The 10625-nt window shown below is 28.8% G+C and overlaps 1 non-coding gene across 1 annotated transcript; it reads left to right on the top strand.

Annotated features, from left to right (window-relative positions):
• Positions 1-6567: 6567 nt before the first annotated feature.
• TRNAR-UCU lies at positions 6568-6639 on the top strand. The gene has a single exon. It is a non-coding gene; the product is annotated as a tRNA-Arg (tRNA).
• Positions 6640-10625: the final 3986 nt, after the last annotated feature.

Raw genomic sequence — 10625 nt, 5'->3', positions numbered from 1 at the left:
CATGAGCTTCTTCATTGGTACTATGAACAAATAAGGCAAACTTCGAAAGAAGATCTTGTTTGTCATAGGTCAACTCAAAGAGATTTGAAACTGATGAAGCACCATGAGATGAAGTTTGTTGACCCATATTAGACTTTGATTGGTACTTAGAAAGCAAATCATAACATAGTTGACAAATTTTTCCAATCTCACTTGAAGCTTCAGACCCATACATTATTGGAAAATAAAATTCTAAAATCTTCATCTTGAATCTTGGGTCCAATACAACTGCTATTGCCATTACAATATGACATCCACTCCAATACTTGTCAATTTTTTCTAACATACTTGATGCCATTGTGCTTACAACTTCATTTGACCAAATCAACCAATCATACAATGCTTCTTTAATCTCACACACTTTGATGAAAAGAAGTATTCGCAGTAGGATAATTTCTCTTGCTAAATTCCATTTTTCTTCTGATGGCACTGTGGTGAGAGATTTTCACGTTGCTTCAAATACAGGAACACATCTTTATAAGTTATAGCTGTTGATAGCTTCTACAATCAAGGCATAGCTTCTTATTGCATGGAAGACTTAATTGATGAGCTGCATCTTCAAACTTTTCCACTCTTGATGGTGTTGCTAACCAATATGCAATACTCACAAATTTTTTCAATTTCTACTTTGATGACATCTAGACCTTCCTTCACAATCAAGTTCAAGACATGTGTTGCACATCGCATATGAAATATTTTTTCATTTAATAAAAGTGAACCACTTGAAGATGATTTCTCTAAGAGGATATCAATCATGCCATCATTACTTGAGAAATTATCCACAGTGATTGTAGATAGTTTCCTATCCATATTCCAATCCAATAAAAAATCTAATAACACATAAAAAAAGAACTTCTTTTGTATGTGGAGGAGACATATAAACAAACCTACATTAAACAATATATAAAAACATATTATCAATATAAGTGATATCATTAAATGATAATAAAATAAAATAAAAATTGAAAACTGGAACAAATAACATATCTAATCTTACAATATGATGTTGTAGTAACCAAGACTCATCAATGTAATGCACAGTGATAGCCATGTAACCTTTCTTTTGATTAGATGTCCACATATCAGTTGTGATAGCCATTCTAGTTTCAAGCTTTTCCAAGTAGCTACTCATTTTCCTTTCTCAAACTTAAAAATCTTCATTATGTCATCCTTAATTATATTGTGGGAAACCATCTTAAACAAAGGTTGAAGGCTACTAGCAAAATCTCTAAAGCCTGCATAGTCAACAATTAAAAGAGAGTACTCATGCAATATAATTGCACGTGCAAGCTTCTCTCTTGAGATATCTTAATCAAATGTGAAACCACCAATTTGCACTTTTCCATAGTTTTTTCTCTCTACTGCTAATAATTGTTGCTTAATATCAACATTTCTCCATCTGATGCACCTATCTAAATGTACATGCAAATGTTTAGTCTCATTCTTACTATCGACCTTGAGTTTTGATTTACAATGCTTACAAATAGCATAATGTTGTCCATCTACTATGACTTTCTCAAAATCATTCCAAACAATCAAAGTCAACTTTCTTTTTTTACATGTCAATGATCCATCAATAATTGAAGTACTACCTGTAGCTGGATTAGAACCACTACTTGGCATGGAAATTTTTTCCTCTCCTTCTGATGTCATTTTGCTGAATCCTTAGGATATTCAGAAATAGTTTGAAACCAATTTAGCCACAATAAAATTCTATTTGTATGTTTCCAAAAGCATGAATAATATGTTTTCAGAAGCTGTTTAAAAAAAAAAAGGTTTTCATCTATGAAAAAACAATATGAAATTAGATCGTTCTCTTATAACAACTTGTTTATGCAAAAACATGAATACCAAAATTGAACCTTAAAATAATGAAATTATAACAACTTGTTTATGCAAAAATGTGAATACCAAAATTGAACCCTAAAATAATGAAAATCCCATAAATCATCATTCTTATTCTTATAACCCCAAAAGTCAATTTATATGTGGATGAAATTGACTTAGACATGGTAAAAATTAATGTCAGAAACATGAACAATAAGAACCAAAGACGAAAATTGATTCAACTGATATTTATGATAAATTGCATATAAGACAAAGATCAAGAATGCATATAAATTATAAATCTACTGATAAACAATTGAAAAAACTAAAACCCATAAACTAAAACCAAAAAAATTTGAAAAACAAGCCAAATTTTTAACAAAGCTTCAAAAGTTAGGGTTTTTTTTTACCTGGAAGGAAGAGATCCACAAGAACTCCAATAATTTGTTGTCTACGAGACTGTAAATCTTGTTTTTAGAGCAAAATATTTTGCTTTTAGGGCCGTTCGAACTGAAAAAACGAAGCCTTTCTTTCAAGAGAAAAAAAAAACCCTAAAAATCTAGGAAGAATAAATTATATATAGGGAGGAGATTTAGGGTATTTTGTCATATTTAAGGGTAAATTAGTAATTATATATCCGAGGCGAGGCGGGTAACTACAAACCCATACCCGATTAATTTTTCCCATACCCGTCCCAATAGGGGCGGGGTGGGTTACTCGATTGACCCACGAAATTTCCATTCCTATTTATGCTTTTATTTTAGCTCAATTTCATTCTCATACGAGGATTTAAAAGGATTAAATGCCTTATGAATTGTTCCATGCCTCTTTTCTTTGGCCTATATCACTAATTTTTCAAATTTCTAATTTTAAGATTTTGATTTTTGAAACATGGAAAAATTTCACAAATCTCAATTTAATAAGATCATCTCCATCCTCATAAACTTCTTTCCATGATCATTTAAGGGTTGAGTTTGTGGATTAATCCATGAAAATTAATTTGGTATTGGTAAGACTCACATTATTTGATTTTCAAAATTTGATTGTTTGCTACCTAGTTTTTGACTTCTAAATTTTTTTTTTTCTAAATCTGCACTTTTTGACTTATCCTAAAATATTTTTGATACATGGATTATGTTTTATGCTTTTTAAATGTATCAATTTTTTTCAGTTGAAAAATCCTTCTCTAAACTCATTGAATAAATTGATTTTTTTCAAGTATGGATGACAATTTCATGGGTAAATCGGGTCATCTGCCTTGCCTCGCCCATATTGGGATGAGTATAGGAATATACTAATTGGGTATGGATAGTTTTTCAAAACCCAAATTGGTTTTGAGGCGAGCATAGGTTTTGTAGTTGCCCGCCTTACCTTGCCTTGTCCTAGATAAATAATTACCAATTTACCTTTAAAGTATTACAAAATACCTAAAAACTCCTTATATTGTTCCTTCCTAAATTTTTAGGGTTTTTTTCGCTCGTAAGAAAGCTTTTGTTTTCACTCTTTTTTTTTCTCTAAAAACAAAACCTTTTGCTCTAAAAAACTAGAGTCGTAGTCTCATAAACAACAAATTATTATGGTTTCTATGGTTCATTCCATGTAACAAAACCCTAAATTTTGAGGCTTTGTTAAAAATATGTAATATGACTTATTTTTCATATATATATATATATTGTTTTAGTTCATAGGCTTAAGTCTTTTTGGGTTGTTTATCTATAGATTTGTCTCTTGCAAGCATTTTTGGTTTTCATCTTATATGCATTTTATCATAAATATCAATTGAATTTATTTTAGTCTTTAGCTTTATTATTGCTTCATGTTTTTGACATCGATTTTCACCCTCTTCAAATCAATTTCATTTGCATACAAATCGATTTGTGGGATTTATAAGAATAAGAATGATGATTTATAGGGTTTTCATTATTTTAGGGTTTAATTTTGGTATTCATGGTTTTATAGAAACAAGTTGTTATAAAAGGATGACCTAATTTCATGTTGTTTTATCCATAGATCACATAGCAAGATCCTTGTATTTGAAGCTTGCAAAATTTGATTCTATTACTGAAGAGAGAGTTTAAATTACATGGAGTGTTGTTAAGCCTCATTCATTACTTTCTGTATCTATTTTTAAAGTTATTATTCATTTTTAATGTCCATTTTCTCTTTATTATATTTAAAAGATTTTATCCAACATTTTCAAATATTAAGCGCTCTACATGGTAGGATTTCCTATTTCAAGTTTGCCAGTTGACTTGCTTTGATTTGAGAGGTAGTGAGAATTCTTTATTTCTTTAGCGAATCTTTGTGAGAATGAAACCTATATAAGGAACGATTACCTCACAAGTAATATGACCTAGATACTGTCCTTGAAGCCAAAACCTGGCCTCTCTCTATGGTTTTTGTCAAGTCCTTTATTGGTTTTTTCATAGATAAAAACCTTAAAAAAACACTTTTTTTTTCTAAACAACTTTTGGAAACATATTATTTAGCTTGCTTTCCATGTCATTTTTTTTTCTTATTTTTTGAATACTAAAAATAGTTTTTATTTTTACTAGCAAACACATTTACACTGATCTTAATCTTCTATGTTTTCTAATATTTTTTTAAATACCTTTTCTCTATCATTCTACCTCTATTTAGGACCGAGCATCTTATTTAAATTGTAATCATCATATAAAACTAGGGATGTTTAACTAGTGCTATAATGCTTTGTATTTGTTTATAGACAAAGTTTTGTTATTAATGTTGAGAAAAGTGCAGTTTGAACTTCAAAAACTTGTTGATAGCTAAGCTATGTAGTGTGGATTGTTATGCAATCAACTTTAAACACTATTATTTTAGAATTTTGTCTTTTACTTCAACTTAATAATTACTTATTTTTTGTACTTCAATGATCTTATATTTTCTAAACAATTACAAATCCGTCAAAGTTTCTTCTCATTGAACTTTAGACAATAGAGGTTTGTCTATATGACTCTTTTATTTTTTTTAAGCACGTCATAATCATAAATTTTCTCTTAAGTCTCAATTGGATGCCATGATAATCATGTCCCATATCTTGTTATTCAACCTGGTTTATATTTGGTATTCTTGTATTATTAAAGCTTTTGATTTTCTATTCTCATGTGCATACTATTGTACTATATATATTATCTTTGTCACAATTTCTAATTTGTGGTGGTTTTACTTGCACATATAATACAAATTAGTGGTTATGAGTTTAAGCATCAATGGAAAATAGAATTTTACTGTAATTAAATTGGTTTCAAACTATTTTAGAATATTCTAAGGATTCATCAAAATGACATCAGAAGAAGAGCAAATTTCCGTATACTAAGTATTGGTTATAATCCAGCTACAAGTAATACTTTAACTACCGATGGAACATTAATATCTAGAAAAAGAAAGCTGACATCAATTGTTTGAAATAATTTTGCAAAAGTCATAGTAAATGGTCAATATTATGATATTTGTAAGCATTATAAATCATAGCTCAAGGTGGATATAAGAATAGGACTAAACATTTGCATGTACATATAGATAGGTGCATCAAATGGAGAAATGTTGATATTAAGCAAAAATTATTAGCAGTCGAGAGAAAAGCCTATGGAAAAATGCAAATTAGTGGTTTCACATTTGAAAAATATCTCAAGAAAGAAGCTTGCTTATGCAATTATATTGCATGAGTACCCTCTCTCAATTGTTGATCATGTGGCCTTTAGAGATTTTGCTAATAGTCTCAAACCTTTGTTAAGATGGTCTTCCTTTATACAATAAAGGATGACATAATAAAGATTTATGAGGTTGAGAAAGGGAAAATGAGTAACTACTAGGAAAAACTTGAAACTAGAATTGCTATCACAACTAATAAGTGGACATCCAACCAAAAGAAAGGTTACATGGCTATCATTGTGCATTAATTGCATTGATAAGTCTTAGTTAGTGCAACATCATTTTTCAAATTTTTATTATTTTATAATTGTTTAATGATATCACTTATAATGTTTTTTATGTATATTTTTTAATGTGGCTTTGTGTATGTCCCTCTTCTACATATAAAAGTTCTTTTTGATATGTTATTGGATTGAAATTTGGATAGGAAAATATCTACAATCATCGTGGATAATTATTGAAGTAATAATGACATGATTGATATCATTTTAAAGAAATTATCTTCAAGTGGTTCACTTTTATTGAATGGAAAAATCTTTCATATGTGATTTGCAATAAATGTTTTAAACTTAATTATGAAGGAAGGTCTAGATGTCATTGGAGTAGAAATTGAAAAAATCTACAAGTCTTGCATATTGGTCAGCAATACCATCAAGAGTAGAAAAGTTTGAAGATGTAGTTTGCCAATTGTGTCTTCCATGCAATAAGAAACTACACCTTGATTTGTAAAACATGATGGAATTCTACATACTTGATTCTATTGATAACTATAACTTATATAGATGTGTTCCCACATTTGAAGCAATGTGATAAAACTCTACACCATAGTGTCATCAAAGCAAGAATGAAATTTAACAAGAGAATTAAGTGGAAGGTTGGAATTGTTTTATAACACAAAAAAAGTTATTTTTTGGGTGAAATCATTCCACTATGAATACTTTTTTTCATCAAAGTGTATGAGATTAAAAAATATTTGTATAATTGGTTGATTTGCTCAATGCGAAAAGAAAAAAAAAATCGGAATGAAAAGCGTCCATTGTCTAATGGATAGGACAGAGGTCTTCTAAACCTTTGGTATAGGTTCAAATCCTATTGGACGCAACTTATTTCCATATATTCTATTCTTTTATCAGTAAAGAAATTTGGAATGATTTAAATCAGAGACGCTTTTATTTATTATAATGAAGTTGTAAGCATGATGACATCAAGTATGTTAGAAAATTTTGACAAGTATTAGAGTGGGTGTCATATTGTAATGCCAATAGCAATTGTATTAGTCTAAGATAGTAGATGAAGACTTTAGAGTTTTATTTCCCAATAATGTATGGGTTTAAAGCTTCAAGCCAGATTGGAAAAAATTGTTAAATATGTTATGATTTGCTTTCTAAGTACCAATCAAAGTGTAAGATTGGTCAACAAACTTCATCCTATTATGCTTCATCAGGTTCAACTCTCTTGGAGTTCAATTATGACGAAAATGATATTCTTTCTAGGTTTGACTTATTTATTCATAGTACCATTGGAAAAGGTCATACGAAGTTGGAGTTAGACTATTACTTAGATGAGCTTGTTTTGCCAAGGATTTCAGATTTAGATGTTTTGAGTTGGTAGAAAACAAATGGTATTAAGTTCCCGAATTTATAGATGATTGTTCGAGATATCTATTCTATTTTGATATCTACATTTGCATTAGAGTCAACCTTTGATATTGGTGGTAGGATAGTATCAAAACATCGTAGTAGACTTCATCTAAATACTTTGGAGGCCTTAATGTGTGCTCAAATTGGTTGGGAAATGAAAGTTTCAATGTTATGAAACAACTATGTTGAATTTTTTAATAAAGTTGCTTATTGTTATTCTTACTTTTATTGGGTGATTCTTTGATTGCTAAGTTAGGGGTCAAACTCACAATCGTGGATGAAGATGATGAATTGCTCCTACTATAGGTTCTTTTCTTAAGATGGAGTTGAAGTTGGAAATATATTTTGGGACCTAAGATACAATTTTTTTTAATGTTATTTTTTTTTATCTTAATGTTGTTATATGTATGAATATGTTAGGAAGACTTTATGTTTAATGTTCTTTTTTATTTTAATGTTATATCCATGGAGATTTTCTATTTTTATATGTTGTAGTTGTAATGTTCATTTTTATCTTAATGTTACTTTTTTTTATTGTTATATCCATGGTATTAAGCATCACAATTTATTTTTTGGCAAAAAAAAAATGTTAGTGTTGACTTGATTCTAGTGAAGGAATGTGTTGGTTCAAGGACTTGATCAGAAGTTTAAACAAACTTCTAGAATTATGATTAACTTCTCTATGTTTAAGCAAGTAGAGCTAACATAAGAGACTGATATCAAAGTTTATCCCCTCCTAATGAAGGCAAATTTTAGATATCAAAGGATTGTCAATAGTATCTTGAACAAAATAATGGTGAACAAGTTATCTCATAATCATCTTTAAAAAAGCTTATTAAGGCTATAGATCAATATAAATTGGAGGTATAATTGACTAAATTCTTATCATTTGATTTTGAAAATTTAAATGAGTTTGGTCCTTAATATTAATATTTGATTCTCTTATCTCTTAATCACATAAGAGATAGAGCCCCCAAATACACTCATGTTTGATTTAAGGTCCCATTAGAAACAAGCTCTCTACTGGATGTCAAAATTGGATAAGAGAATTGATGTTGAGGAAGCACAAAAAACAAGTTCTAGTGATATTTTGTTTCTTTATTGGCTTGTTTCTTTGAATTATACAGGTTTAATGGCTTTGTTTATTGTAGTGCATTGCAACAAATAGAGAAATAAGACTATAGTTTACAAGACTTGGAAGTTAAGGGATGCCATAATGAGTGTTGAGATTGAATTACCTGGTCTAGAAGTTCCTGCATGTTCATAGGGCTCTTTATTTCTTCCTTCTACAATCATGGAAGAAATCTTCAGTTTAGAGTTGCCCAATGAACGCTTGATTAGATCTGCTAATTTTCTTAGTCCACTTTACACACTTGTTAACTCATTTTTCAAGATCACAATGGCCTCATTTATGATGTCATGAGAACCCTAACGGATTATAACATCCAAGTATAATTTGATTCAAACTACTAAGAACTTGTTCATTATTTGTTTACCAATCATACCAATTATTTACATAGTCTTGATCCTAGTGATCATCTTTTTTAGGACAGACAATGCACAATTCTGTGTGGTAGCTTTTGTATTTTCAATAATCCTTTTTTTTTCGATATTTTTATTAATATGCCCTCTGTTTGGAAATGGCAAAATGCATGACACCAAATCCCAAAAATTGGGAAATTGTTGTAAATACATCAAAACATTGTGGTTTCCTGATGAATGACTTGTTTTGAGATATTTGATAATCCATGTTATCTGCTATTATTTTTTGAAATCAATAGTTGTTTAGTTGTTATGAGATATTTGATGATCCATATTATTTATTATTTTTTTGAAATCAATAGTTGATTGGTTGTTTTGAGATATTTGACAATCCATGTTATTTATTTATTTATTTTAAATCAATAGTCGGTTAGTTGTTTTGATATATTAGATGATCCATGTTATGTATTAATTTTTTAAATCAATAGTTGGTTATTTGTTTTGAAATATTTTATAATCCATATTATTTATTGTTTTTTGAAATCAATAGTTGATTGGTTATTAGTCTTTGAATAATCTCATGTTAGTTATTTTTTAGAATCTTTAGGTGTTAATTATGATCATCTTTATTGTTAGTTTAAATATTTTTTATAAATAACATGTTTGCTATTAATTTATGAATTATGGTAATTGCATGAAATTGATATGTTTTTATTTATTAAATGATGTCTTTTAGGATTAGAGTTATGATTATTCTTTGTGAGGATATTCTTAATCAAGTCAGGCCCCATGATTATACATGATATGTAGCTTAGGATTATTTAACTTACCTTATTCCTTGCATTTGAATTTTTTTGCAAATGTTTGTTGGTAGTGATTATAGATGTTATGTTATATGTCACCCTACTTTTCTTGGAGTTGTTATTGGTTGATATCTTATGCATATTTTTGCCTAAGGAATTTTTTTTTTTCAAAAGAAATTCAATTCTTAAACCTTTTTTTTTTTGAACAAAAATCATCTTAGGTAATTAGGATTCAAAAACTCTTTCTTGAAAAGAAAATGAAATACAACCAATTTCAATCGAAATGCATCTTTTCATTATTTTTAAAAACGAATTTCGTTTTCTTGACGCACTAATCCAAATTCATAGTTTCAAATACTTATGGAATAATCCTTGCTTTTGATGAACTCATTAATGTTCATATAAGGTCGAGTATACATGAATTAGACCCATGTATAGTAAATAGGGACTTGGTGAGAGGCCCTACATATCTTTAATTCTCCAAAACTTAATGTTGTTGCTTAACAAATTTCTGACCCTTAAGCTAAAAAATTAGAAACAAATGACTTATGTTTTCTCTAAAAAAGTTTCTATGCTTGGAAGGTGTTCCTAACTTCTTAAACTTGTCAGTTGAATTTTGTTTTGACTAAAAATCATTTTTAAAATGGGAGAGCCAAGTTGGTTTTTACATAGGTCTTGTTTTGGCCCTGTTCTAGACACTCAAACTAAATTTATATAAATAAATTGTCCTTTTTTATTAATTTTAATTGATATTTTTCCTTAATCTACACTTCATGAAATTAAGTTTAGACACTTGATTTGTTAACAAATAATTTCCTAGTAGGAGGAAAATAATTTTATTTTTTGCACCAATTGCACTAGCTCTAATCTATAGTTGGGGACTGTTTGGCTCCATTTCAAAGTTTCCTTATGTAATTTAATTTCGCTGCTATATTTTTCTTGTAAAGTAGATATATTGAATGAATTGTGTAATTTTTGGTAGGATTTTATCATGTTTTAAAATAGGTTAATTAAAATTTTCTTTGTGTGCTATTGAAAATTGTTCTATTTTTTACTAATGTGCTTATAAAATAATTTGGGATTAATTAAGATATATTTTGAGTGATTGGCCAATTGGATTTTGTTCTATACTCATAGAAAAATACACAAAATTTTTATTTTG

Source organism: Vitis riparia, chromosome 5 (assembly GCF_004353265.1).
Source record: "Vitis riparia cultivar Riparia Gloire de Montpellier isolate 1030 chromosome 5, EGFV_Vit.rip_1.0, whole genome shotgun sequence".
Taxonomy (NCBI): Eukaryota; Viridiplantae; Streptophyta; class Magnoliopsida; order Vitales; family Vitaceae; genus Vitis; species Vitis riparia.
This window is presented reverse-complemented; position numbering and strand designations above follow the sequence as displayed.